Source organism: Callorhinchus milii, unplaced genomic scaffold (genome assembly GCF_018977255.1).
Source record: "Callorhinchus milii isolate IMCB2004 unplaced genomic scaffold, IMCB_Cmil_1.0 Scaffold4, whole genome shotgun sequence".
Classification (NCBI taxonomy): domain Eukaryota; kingdom Metazoa; phylum Chordata; class Chondrichthyes; order Chimaeriformes; family Callorhinchidae; genus Callorhinchus; species Callorhinchus milii.
In genome coordinates, this window is record NW_024704745.1 from 13,777,088 (window position 1) to 13,791,824 (window position 14,737).

The window sequence follows — 14,737 nt, forward strand, 5'->3', positions numbered from 1 at the left end:
TTCTCTGCAGATCAACACTGAAAAATAAGTGATCCACAAAAACCTAACTTGGATTTAAAATTTACAAAACCATAACTTCTTCTCTCAAAATGAAAATAAATGGACACTGGAAAAGGAGGAGGAAGAAATCACTTAATTGGAAGAATGTGCTGCCACTTTATACTTGTTTTAGTTATGTTTCACTACAAACTTGACTGCATTGTTAGATTCTGATCACCAATCTCACACTGTAAGAAAGAATGTTGTTGACTATATAAAAAACAAAAAAGTTCCTACTTTTTTAAAAAATTGAACAAGTATTCTTAAACAATTATTGCTCCTGCTTACATTCATCATTCCAATTCTGGCCACAAAGCACTGGGCTATATAGGCCCGACTCTAAATCAATAAAAATGTAATAACCATCAACTATATTAATATCTGCACTTTGTCATTCTATAAGAGACAAGTAGAAAACAACTGACTTTACTGCAGTGTATTTCATGGAGTTTTTGGTATGTCTAGATTGGGATAGAGAGTCTGGGATAAATTGTGGTAACATGGGGGTTGAATAAATATCCTTTGCTTGTTTGCGTTAAAATTTCTTTTGAATCAGTTGCATTAGAAACATAATTTAGGCAACTTATCACCTGTAGTGTTTTTGAAAGCAGAGCTAGGAATTGAATGGAAAACATTTCAAATCTGATTTTCAGAATTGAATTGAAAGTAACTGTTTAGAATGTGTGTGAATATATAGGGTTATAAAATTCACAAGCAAAGTCTATCAATTGACAAATCTTTTGAAATGTTTTTATTGCAGGTGAACCCCAACAGCGACTACACATTTATGGTTTACATTATAATTGCGCTCCTTGTTACCGTAATAGCTGCTCTGAGCTTTCTTCTTATCCGTAAGAAAATTGCATCAACAAGCAATGAAGTACGGTCTGATATGTACTTATGAATGCAACAATTTTACACATCGCTTAACAAGGTTGGAATTTTTCTGGTGAAAGTCTAATCAATGCAAATGTAATAACTCATCTGGCAAGAAACCAACAAAAGCGTTATACGTTTTGAAAATATTAATGATATTTTATATAAATAAGTTAAATAACTTACACCAAGAGTATCTAAAAACACAGAAATTCACAGGAAGTATTTTTTTGAAAATTATATAGTGCTAATTGCGAGGCAATATTCAAATTTGGCCTCATTGAGAAAGTAATTTAGATGCAGTCCTGAGCTTAACTGTTGTGGGGGTCCAGACGGAAAGGTCACAGAAACTCCCTGAATTACGAGATCGGGCGCCCGAGACATATAGACATAAGACCATGTGATACCAATGTGTGGCAGGCAATGTAAAGTGAGGACAAGTGAGTTGGCTAGAGAAAGGTAGAAGTGTCAGTTTTGCAGATGGCAGTTCCAGGCACTTATAGTACTTGACCAACTCACCCACAAGACAACATGTTAATTGCACTTGTTCAACGAACTTAACACTGCCTTGTGGTATAAAAGTCTAAACAATCTTAGTCATTTTTAAGTAAATTCTTTCAGAACATCATCCAGACGAAGATCCAAGTCGGTGGTTTTCATATAGCATGTGGCCCTCAGTGTCTCCTAAGGTCAGAGTTTAAATAAATGTGATTGATTTTCTCAGCAGACATGAGCATCCAGCACAGAGATATTTCAGAGTGAAGCTGATTTTGGAAATCTTCAGTTCAGAACCAGCAGTCCTCAACTGAACACAAGAATGCATTTGATAACAAAATGTCACTGGCTATGCTACAAAATATTTACAATAAAATGACACAAAACCATTTCAAAGGAAGACACTTTTTTAATATGAATTAAGACACTTCAACATATTAGAAGTGCTACATGCTTATTGCATGTGCTTCATATTTCCATGAACAAAACTAGACAAGGAATGCTCCATGTATTCTAGTTATCCTTGTTTTGTTCCATAGAATTGAAAAACACAGCAACTGTATCTTGCTGCTTACTTCCATTGTTGATGAATATATGGGTCAGAAGAGCAGAACTTGTTGACATTGAGCAAAACTAACTTTAATTGACTTGATTTAGTTTCAGCTGGTTGTTTGGATTCGTGAACTAACAATAAAAAGAAACAAAAATCTATTGAGGGAGAAATTTCACTTGGGTTCCAGATTTACTCTATTTTCATTTTACCGTGTTTCAGCTGGTTAAACTCGAGTAACAACCACAACTTTGAAAAAAATATGCAACCCTCCCTCCCCTCCCCCCACTTACATTATGAGTTGAAAAAATACATAACCACCACCCCCAAACCCATCTCCTGAGTCGAAAAAACACGTGCTGAGCACTGGATAAGGTTCAACATTTATTGCTCTCGACATGGTTTAACTGAGCTTCGTGCTTCACTCAACAACAACAAGATTACATTTGTATAGCGCCTTTCACATTGGGAGAACGTCCCAAGGCGCTGGACAGTGTACAGCATTTCAGACCCGAGCTGGGGTTGCTAAGAATGACCCAAAATTTAAAAGTACTTGAATTTGTCCTCCCTTTGTACCCATGGCTTTATGTGGATATCACAGAGCATCAGATATCCACATAAAGCCATGGCACGAGCCTCATTTCAGGCAGAAGTGTTTTAATTTTAAATAACTTAGACCAAGAGTAACTGAAAACACAGAAATGCACAGGAAGTATTTTTTCAAAATGATGTAGTGCTAATTGAGAGGCAACATTCAAATTTGGCCTCATTGAGAAAGTAATTTAGAAGCAGTCCTGAGCTTAACTGTTGTGGGGGTCCTGACGGAAAGGTCACAGAAACTCCCTCCGCTCCGAGATCGTGGCGCTCCGAGATCAGGGCGCTCTGAGATCCGGGCGCTCCGAGATCGAGGGCATGGATTGTTCCCACTCCAGCAAGCCAAAGCGTGCAGGTGGTGGTATAGCTTGAACAAGCAGCGGAAAGCTTGTCAGAAATGTTCGGAATGGCACATTATGTGGTTTTAGCCACTTAGGCTTCAGCATAACCCCAACATACACTCTGGGGACCCTGCTGCCCCCATACATTCTGAAATTAGGTAAGGAGAGTGTGTCTGTTAGAGGATAGAGGGCACATACTATTCTAGACAAATGGGAATTTTTCACGTTTAGGTGACATGCATAGGTTAACCTCACAGTCTGGTTTGGATTATTTTAAGCATACAATGGATTTCTGCATATGTCAAATATCCGGCTGCCAAAAAAGAAAAATTAAAACATTTTTTGCAACCCTCCCTCATTTCCCACATCACAGACTTTTCCCTGCTAATACTGTTTATTATTATTTTTAAAAAAACTAAAGAACCAAAATTTTTTAAAATGTAAACACTCTAGGTCAACACAAGACGTGCACTCAACTAAACCTTGGGCAAGTTTCCTTACTCCACACGCCTAATAATAATCCCTCCAAAAAACAAAAATAATAATAAATTGGTCATTTTCAATCCACGACTGTTTGTGGGACACTGCTGTACGCAATTGGCTGCTGCGTTTCGCCCACAAATATACGGTTAATTCACTTTACAGTCTATTCTGTGAAGCGCTTTGAGACGTCGAGAAGTTGTGAAAGTGCTATATCAAATGCAAGGATTATTATTATAATAATATTAGGGAGTCTTCTAATGGGGTTGCCCTGTGTTTAGAAATAGGACAAATTGTGTGGCTACTCTCACTGGAAAATAGCAGACCCATTTTCAGTAACGTTTTTGAATTGGAAAGTGGGCAATTGGAAATTTTAAAACAATGAAACTCTTTACACGGCCATCTGTTTGATCTACTCTAATAAAAGCATTGCTGCTGACCTTTTAAATTAGATAGAATGTCAAGGTGCTTAAAATAGCTATCAAGTAAAAAAAATACATTAGGCAAATAGGGTGGTGTGCTAATCTATTATAGTACTAACAATTTATAAATGGGTCATTTTTTTTACATAATTCTTAGCAATTAATGAAAAGCTTTTCTAATGATCTTTAAATAGTTTGTCATAGATTCTAACCCTTGTAAAGTTACAAAAACAATCTTCTTTAATGGAAATTAACTCACGGAATCATCATCTATACAGTGGATCTGAGTTGATTTTACAATTCCCTCAAGCTCAGTTCACTTGCTACCAGAACTCAGATTAGACACTATAATAGAAACATGGACAGTGGAAATGTGACCTGGCAGGAATTGATACTCTTATGGGGGGGATTAAAGTGTAGATTGGACATAGGATAAGGATATTCCAGTTGTGACAAAATGTACAAGTGAAACAAACATTCCTAATTACAGAAATAAAACTAATGCTCCAAGCAGCTTCAATGTGAGTTATGTGAGGGATGCCTTTGTCACTTATGAGGTGGAAGAGTTCTCTTACTTTGAAGCACGCTCACAGCTATTTCTGATTTAGTATCGTATATTTCTCAGAGAAGGTGGCAGAATTATTTGGCTGGCTCTACACAGTGTCTCACATAGCCAAAGGCTCATTCACAATCATCATTAGTGATGACAGTAATCATTTCTTTGGAATCAAGTCAATCTACTGTGGCTGGTCAGGAGTTGACACCTAAGCCATGGAAGTCTACAGTACTCCAAGGCACTGTTGCTGATAGACCAGCCAGCCTGGTTTATTTGCAGAACTAGGAGAAGCTGACGAGTCACCCGGGAGTTAGGAATCTGCCTACTTAGTTCCAAGTTACTCGTGCATGCCAAGGCCCTGAGTAGGGTTGTCCAAGCTGTATGGGTTCAGCTCAGAATCCCAATACACACACTGGTGGTTCCTAAGATTTAGTTCTTGCCACCCTGTACCTAAACTCTCTGGGATTAAGTGTGTGGGGTGCATCCCTCAAGGGAGAAATGCATTCTCCACACTGGACAAACAGAAACCATACACGACTGGAACTCTCAGTAGCTTGGTTTGGTGACTAATTCTTAAGTTGCTTTTAGCAAGTTTTTGAAGTCCCCTATTCTTAAACATGGCTTGCAGAGTGATTGACTTGACTCAGTTGTGGATTCTAGCAAGATGCAGACAATCTGGATCAGATAGTTACCAGCATGCAGCCTCCAAAACAGCAGGAGGTGAAGAGATACTTAATACAAAAATAAAAGGTGTCTTTGACACAGCAAAGAGCACAGCTGACATTCTAAGCAATATGCCTGAATTGTCTCTTAAACTCACAGTGAGCATTTGAGATTGTGGAATGGAGACTCGAAACTCACTGATAGTGAACAAGTGCTGTAGAAAACTGATAAATTGTATCAGAATCCAAGTTAAGAATCAGCCAGTTTTCAGAGACTAGATCTGGATCAGCTATCAAGCTCATAGGTAATAGGAATTTATACTAAAATCTACAAAATGGCCTTAGAGACTCAATTATTAATTAAGTGGAAGATGAAATAGCCAAAGTACACAGTGGGGCGACTTTAATTGACTCCTGATTTAGGACATGTTCAAATATAGGATGTAATATAAAGTTGAGATTGCCTATTCCATTCAATGCAAAACATTGATGACCTCTGTAGATCTCTATACTATACACTTCTCAACTCTGTACTTAAAGTATCTTCTGTTTCCCATTTATTTGAAACAAAAATGCCACATTTGCTAAATCTATTTGTTTAATTTGGATATTTATTCAAATACAAAATAGCATATTTGAAAAGGAATATGAAAATCCAATTCTTAAATGGGATTCTTTAGATTGTAGTTTGTTAAATACTGCAGCTGTAATACTCAGTTTCAGCTGTTTATAGACCATTTCTAATTGGGGTTGGACAAATGTGTAAGAGGCAGTGGTTCCATCAACATTCCCAAGTGTTCATTTCCAGCTCCTTCAGAATCTCAAAGACCTTGATCATACAGGATACTCTCAATCTTCTGTTTACTTTATCACTTGTTGCCAAAGTCAGTGCAGTCTCTTCCTAAAAACATCTCTTTCTTTAGTCAGGATCTTGAAATCTTTAATTTCCCTGCTTGGTACCACAACAACTGTACATTTGTCAATTTTGACTTTTTTTGTGTGAAAGGCAGTATATAAATGCAAGTTGTTATTATACTACTGTATTTTGGATTCATATTCTAGGCTGATACTCCAAAACAGAGCTGGTAGAGCACTGCAATGTTGAAGGTGCCTTCAGATGAGATGTTAATCTGAAGTCATGTGTGCCTGTATGGATCCCATGGCACCATTTTTTTTCATAAAAGTTTCTTCCAGGGTCCAGTCAATAATAATAATTCTTGCATTTGAGAATAGCGCCTTATCACGTCTTCGAGACATCTCTAAGCGCTTCACAAAATATACTGTAAAGTGAATTGACTGTATATTTTGTGGACAAAACGCAATAGGCAATTGTGCAAAGCAGTGTCCCACAAGCAGTCAGACAATTTCTGGATTGAGTGACAATTGATTACTATTCAAAAATTATTTTTTTCAAAAAAGGTTTATTACCCAAGCAAATGTGATCCGCCGATCGCCAAACAACTGTTTTCCTACTTCCTGTGAGGTAAACAGACGTGTGTGGGATGAGAAAATTTGCCCAATGTTATGCGCTGCCCGGTAATCAAACCCAGATCCTCCCGCTTGCGAAGCGAGCGGTCTAACCACTAAATTACAGGACTCCAATAGACCCAAATGTAAAATTGGTTGTTCACTTCAGGTTGTTCACTTCATGGCTGTTGGTGGATATTACTGTGTGAAAATTGGCTGTCACATTTGCATACAAATATTCAGATTCCGTAAAGCAATTTGAGAAGTTTTGATATTGTGCTATATCAAATGTAAGGATTAGTCGATTACAGAAGGTTGTGTTATGCATCTGTTTCTCTTGTTTACACGTTTTCTTTCTTCTCCTTACTGGGTGAGGCTGAAATGGTAAACGTTGCTTCTGTCTCTTACTAATTTTTNATGTTTTCATTTTTTTAGATGATATTTAAATTGATGTTTATTATTAATCAGGCATTAATCTGGAACTAGTGTGGTTACTTTTTCATATAATCGCTGTTTTCTGATTTTCTGAGACCTCTTGGGTGGCAAAAGCAAATCTCGTAGTAAGTAACTTCTCCTTTACCCAAAGTTAGAGAGATGGCAGAGATAGCAACATGAAGGAATGGAAATAGATTATTTTTCACTGTTGTATCCTATAGCAGTTATTCCCAGCTGATTAGGAAACAAGTCCACTCTAGACTAAGGGCCTCTTTGTAAGATTTAATTCAATCTCAATTCCTGATCAATAACAGACACCAATTGTTGTGCGCCATTGGCTGCCGCATTTCGCCCACAATTCACTTTACAATATATTCTGTAAAGCACTTTGAGACGTCTAGAAGACGTGAAAAGCGCTATATCAAATGCAAGGATTATTATTATTATTACCAATTTAATTTTTTATACAATATGGTAATATATTGACTTTTATACTTCAAGAATTAATAGCCAAATACATATGTTTTGGGAAATTCCGGACAAAATGGAGAAAAATATTTTCTTCCTATTTTATGTTTTGATTGTTGATGCGGAACAATAATACTTGCATTTGATATCAAGCTAATCACATTGAGCCAATGGCTTAAAGCACCTTACAGGATTTACTGTAAGGTGTAGTGACTGTGATTTTCTAGTTGAACGTTGCAGCCGATTTGCTTAAAGCAGTGTCCCACAAACAGCCATGAAATGAATGACCATTTTTGCCTGGGGGGATTGTTGGCCAGGACACGGCAAAACTCCCTTCTCTTTTTGAGTAGTGCCATTGGACATTTAATAATATAGAATATAATAATAATCGTTGCATTTGATATGGTGCTCTTCACATCTTCTAGACATCTCAAATCGCTTCACAGAATATACTGTAAAGTGAATCGGCAGATGGGATATCTCATCCGAAGGATGGCACCTCTATCAATGTAGTATTCCCCCAACCCTGAATTGCAGTGTCAGAATGCACTTAGAATGTACTGCTTGCACTTTACTTATAATACGGGTCTGGGATATTGGAAGCAGCAACCATGCTATAACTGGGTTTCCCTTTACCTGGACTAAACAGTTGTCTTTTATTTTACAGGATGAACCGTGGTCCGAGCAGTATTCAGGTGGAGTGTTTCGTGCCATCTGTCACACACTGGGCAACAGTTATGGGTCAGGAGGAATGCTTAGAGGTATCCAAAGCACATTAAAGGATGCCAATAATCAGAACTGTAGGGTTGTAATTTAGGGTTCCACCTGTCGATGAGTCTAAAACAAGGGGCGTAAATATAAGATAGCCAGTGGCAGATCTAAAATAACCTTAATTTTTTTTAGCCACTCACATAATCTAAGATGACAATGCAGTGCTAGGGGTAGGATGTATTGTCAGAAGTGCCATCCTTTGGATGAGAAGACCTGTCCGACTGGTTCAGATGGATGTTTAAGATCCCATGAGACCATTCAAAAAGAGATTCTCCCAGTGTCCTGGCCAACAGTCCCTCAAATATTTCACATCATGGCTCTTTGCTTCATGGGACATTGCTGTGTGCAAATTGGCAAAACAAAACATCCACATTTACTTGTTTCCAGTTTATTGGTTGAAATTCCGGTGGACAAATATTAAAATAATTAACGTCATTTAGTTTTTGTTTTCCCGCCAGATCAGTTGCATTCACATCGTCCATAGAACCATCTAGCAAGTGGTAATTGGTGCAGCCAATCACAGCCTGGCGCGCTCAACCCCAATCACAACAACAACTTGCATTTATATAACATAGTTCATGCGGGATAGCATCCTGGAGTGTTTTGGAGACACTTTTGCACAGTTATCGCCTAATCGATGAAAGAGGGAACAGCCCCGACAAGAAGTGAATAAAGTAAATTCACAAAGATCACGTAAATTAAAAGACCCTAAAAGAGGGTTGATTACAAAATACCACAACCCTTTGATTCCAGTAGAATAATACAGAATTACACTGTGACTTTCAGGCTTTAGACTATCAGTCATTTAGCCTGTCCAACCAATTTCCCACAAGATTCCTTCAATAAATTCCTAACAGAAAAACATGCATTCACACCACTTTACCATGAAGAGCTTTGAGACATCTCAAAGATGTGATAACATGCAATATCAAATGCAAGGATTATTATTGTTATGAATGTGGCAACACTGAATTTTTTTTAAAATTGAGTTTCTTTGTTGATTGCTTCACTTTCTGCCACACTTCTGTGGTAAAGCTTGGCTCAGTCACACCTATGAATTTGCCCTGACAGTTTGCAATCTACAAACTGGTTTATACCAGATGAAGAACTGAAGTCATCACAATTCTAAAACAGATGGTAGGAACAAGGGAACAAGAGCGATAAAAGCGTAACTGATAGTTTTAAAGTGTGTGGAAAAAAAAGTTAGAATAGTGATAAACAACAAATTGCATTTATACAGTGCACTTCACATCCTTAAAAACTCCTCCTGGACCCATCTCTATCTGAAACTAATGTCCTATTTCCTACCTCGCTTTCCTATTCTCACCCGACTCCACTGGCTTCCCATCACACAGAGGATACGGTTCAAGATCCTCGTTCTCACCTTCAAAGCTCTCCATGGTCTTGCTCCCCCTATCTCTGCGACAGGATTTTGGAAAGGCAAATGTTGCTAAAATACTTGGCTCAGATTAAAGAGATTGAAATATCTTAATCTTAATATTTTAACATAACAATCAGTTGCAAGCTAAAAATTGAATAAGGCTATTAAACAACAACTTGCATTTGCATAGCATCCTTCATGCATGTAGTATCATGGGGGCTTAAAACAGGAGAGAATGGGGCTTGTATTGCAAACAAGTGTGGCTTATTTTCCTATAATCTCCAGGTGGTAGCACTCTCACCTCCGAATCAGAAGATTATCTAAAATAATACTCCAGTGCACTGGTGCAAGTGTGTTGCATTCTTGGATGAGACGTTCAATTGAGCTCCAATCTGCCTGTTTGGCACAACTTACAAAAGGGAATAGAGTTTCTCCTGGTGTCCTGACATTTGTTTTGTGGGCTATTGGTGTGCACAATTGGATTGCAGCGTTTGTCTATCAATACACAGTCACACCACATCACAAAAAATTTAAATCAGCAGTGCGCACCAGATGATAGGCTGCAGGTAGCAGGATGCTGCTGGACATGTTGGCTTGACAAAGTGTGGTTATAAAACCCAAACAACACTTTCAAGGCCATCCATGGCCTTGCCCCCTCCTACCTCTCTGACCTGCTGATTATCTACCAACCTGCCCACTCCCTCTGTTCAGCGGGCTCCGGTCTGCTCCATGTCTCCCGCCCAACCCACCCTACCATCGGTGGCTGGACTTTCAGCCTCTCTGCCCCCACACTCTGGAGCTCCATCCCATGGTCCCTTTGCCTCACTTCCTCCCTTGCCTCCTTCAAGGCCAGTCTCAAGACCCTTCTCTTTGTTCGAGCCTTTGGTTGCCCTCCCATCTCTCTGCCTTCCCTCACCCTTACATCATCCCACCCCTATGCTCAGGTCCCGACACCTGACTGTTCAGCGCTTTGGGATGTCTCCCGATGTGAAAGATGCTCTATAAATGTAATTTTGTTGTTGTCAAATTTCGAGACGACCGACTTTGTGCGATTGAGAAGTCTTGTCAGAGTGGGCCTGGCAGACTTAAATATGGCAAAAGGAGTGGAGAAACTATGGAGTTCCTTCAAGGAGGTGATTATGAAGGTAATGGAACAAATAATAATATAATAATAATCCTTGCATTTGATATAGCGCTTTTCATGTTGGGAGGACGTCACAAAGCGCTTCACAGAACACGCTGTAAAGTGAATTGACTGTATATTTGTGGGCGAACGCGGCAGCCAATTGTGCACAGCAATGTCCCACAAGCAATCGTAGATTGAAAATGACCAATTTATTATTGTTTTTGATTTTGGAGGGATTATTATTGTGTACCCGTGGGAAGCAAAAGTACCATGCTAAACGGCACTCCTGCCTGGTTGGACAGGGCTACAAAGCAACATATCAAGAGAAAAAAGCATTTTAAGGCCAATGAAGGAAAACGGCACAGAATTACGTCAGATTCAATACCAGAAGACATGACAGGACTGTAAAAAAAAGCATCAGAATGGCATAGAAAACTTTGAATTGAACAAGAGATGTGAAGGGTAATAAAAAGTTTTTCAGTTACTTTAAGAGAAAAAGAAAACAAGCAATGGAATATGGCCACTGAAGGTAGGATCGTGAGAGGACATGACAAGTAATGCTGCACAGGCTGCAATAGTGCCAAATAAGTTATTTGTTTCAGTTTTTACTAAGGAGCAGGCAGCTAACCAATCTGATCCAGAAAGTGAAGACAACGATGTCACGGAGGAAAGTTGAAATGCTATTCATATCACTAACAGCATGGTTGCCAAACTATACAAACTGAAAGTTAATAAATCTCAGGGGCTGGATATATTGCATCCAAGGATCCTTAAGGAACTAAGGGAGTAAGTTGCAGAAATGCTGGCACAAATCACTGAACACTGGAGCATGCCGGGGGACTAGAGAAAGGCAGATGTTACTCCTATTTTTAAGAAAGGTAACAAAAGTGACCCAGGATACAAGACTAGTAAATTTGACATCCATTGTGGGTATAATTATGGAGACTCTTATCAAGGATAAAATCAAAGAGCAGTTTAACATCTCATACAAAGGACAGCACCCGCAGCATTACACTGAATGTCAAGACTCCATGGCTTCCAAAACCCATCGTGCGGATTCAACTCACAACCTTAAAACCCGGAAGTGCGAGTGGTACCAACTGAGCCAGCCTGACACACAATGTCAATGTAAGACATCCACTGTGATATCTGATTGCTGTGAAAATTTGTAACATTTTAAGAATCTGCAATATCATTCTTGAATATAATTAAAGATATCAAATCATTCTTTCTTCTTGTTCCACATACTGTATATGAGTCATATATACCTGTACCATAGTCCATACCCACATTCCAAAAAGTGTTCCAACCCACTCACACCATAGACCTAGCCAAAGGTCTGTTTAAGACTATAATGGTACAAATACATTCACAGTCACTTTCCAATGAGAGGGATAGAGTTGAACAGAAAGTCAACATAATAGATCCCAAGGTGCAAACACCTCCTGATTTGTAGAGCAACACTGCCCCCTGTTGACTACTTGAAGGCAAATGTTGCTAAAATATTTGGCTCAGATTAGAGAGATTTAAATATCTTAATGACTGGCAACATAAAATCAATTGCAAGCTAAAAATTCAATAAGCCTATTCAACAACAACAACAACTTGCATTTGTATAGCATCCTTCATGCATATAGAGTCATGGGGGTTTAAAACAGGAGAGAATGGGGCTTGTATTGCAAACAAGTGTGGCTTATTTTCCCATAACCTCCAGTTGGTAGCGCTCTCTCCTCTGACTCAGAAGCTTGTGACATCAATTACCTTGCTGGGACTTGATCTCACATAGTCTAAGAGAATACTCCAGAGCAGTGGTGCAAGTGCGTTGCATTCTTGGATAAGATGTTCAATTGTGGTCCAATTTGCCTGTTTGGCACAACTTGAAAAAGGGAAGGGAGTTTCTCCCGGTGTCCTAATCTTATGAACATATTGGAACAACGTGTACCCATGGGAAGCTTAAAGGCAATCCTGCCTGGTTGGACGGGGCTACAAATGAACTCATCAAGAGGATAAAAGCCATTTAAGGTCAATGAAGGAAAGTGGCACTGAATTATGTCAGATTCAACACCAGAAGGCATGTAGACTGTAGAAAAAAAAAGGCATCAGCATGGCATAGAAATACTTTGAATTGAACATGGCAAGAGATGTGAAGGATAATAACAAAAAAGGTTTTCAGTTACTTTAAGAGAAAAATCAAACAAGCGAAGATTCTCTTTCCATGTAATGCAATGATACATTTTTTTGTTGATTTGAACCCTCAGCCACATGCATTTACTGTTCCAAACACGTGTAATCGTAAAAAATACTTGAAGTGCATTATGTTCTGAATGTAACACATTTCTCAGATCAAATTGAGCGGTGGAAATGGGGAACGCATTGACGGAAACTATGGTTGAAGTAAAAAGTATAAATGTATTTAATAGGAAACTTGATTCATACATGAAGGAGAAGGATATAGGGGTTAAAGAGAGGGGAAGAGGAGGGTGGAGTCTTGCGTGGAAGATAAATACTGTTGGGATGAATGTCGTGTTTCCATGCTGTAACATTCCATGTAATTCTAGGTAAATCTTGTTTCCCGCTGACTTTCACACTGTGTCACTTTAGAATGTACTTCTCTTGTCCAAGTTGTATACATTGTCTACAAGGTGGATGATGATCTCACTTTGACTTTTATTCAAACCACCCCTAATATTACGCTACAGATTTCATGACTCAATGGAAACAGTTTTCTGCCAAAATTAATAATTCAGTGGCAGAAATTCAGACAAGAAATAAAGACTATCAAGGCAATTCTCTATTTTCTACATAGCAGTAAATGAGTGAAAACGTTCCTGCCTACTGAAAGATCCCCTCGATCTATAATAATTACTGTGCTGATCATTGATTTGTTAGGAAACTAGCGAGTCAATTGGATGAACACTAGTGGGTTTGTTGCATATTTTGCTCATGCCAAATTTTTCCTCAGATTTGGATTTCTAATAAGAAATATGACTACGTTCCCAGCAGAATCAAACACAATTTTAACATGGCTCGGAGCTGCTGTGACTTCAGAGTAAAGGGGAAACCGTAATTCACTGCACCCTGAAGTGATGAGGTGGGATGTTTGCCAGCAAATTCCAGAAAGGAACAAAGGAATGCTAGAGAGACAATCCCTATTCAAGCATTCAGTCTAGCTCAGTTAATAGTACTCTCGCCTTTGAGTCAGAAGGTTGTGAGTTCAAGGCCTAGGTTGGGTCTTGGAACTCATATTGTTTAAGATGATATCCCATTGCAGTGCTTGGGTTCGCTGTATTGTTGGAGGAGCTGTCCTTCAGATGAGATGTTAAACGAAGGTCCTTCCTGTTTGCCTGGTCGAATGGGTATTAAAGATCCCATGGCATAATTTTTGAAAAAAGAAGGCAGTATCTCCCAGTATCCTTGCTAACAACCCCCTAAATAAAATTGGTCATTCACTTCATGGTTGTTTGTGAGATATTACTGTGTGCAAATTGGTGGACATGTTTACCCACAAAACAGTCACTGCACTTTACGGTGTATCCTGTAAAGCATCATCCTGACGTGAAAGGCACCATACCAAATGTACGGATTAGTATTATTAGTAACTCCAAGCGGCTAGCTACACAGCATTGGTGGAATACTGGGGAAAAAGTCTTTAAGTCAATTTTGGCTACAAATACAGAGACAGTAGAGTCCACTAAAATCTTGAGAAGCTATTTGAGACATTGTGATGACATATTATGGCACTAAATTCAATGCAAAGATTATTAATATTATTATTTGCTTAGGTGTTTGATGCAGGGAGATTACAGGAAGGGAAATGGGGGAATTGCCTGAGCTTATTGTTTGGCAGTTTATTAGTTTTTATTGCTTGGTCATATGGTATGTTTGTTTCTTAAATTGGAACATAATAGTGGCTCTTTTCTCTTTAGAGTACCAAGAGTACTGGTTTTATTTTATTACCAAATTGCAGTCTTATCTGGAAGAAAGAGGAATGGCTCAAGATGGCCAGAACTCGCCTACATTTCCAGTCAACTATGATGCAAAGCAATGAGATGAGGTTGGTGTTCTCAGTTCAAA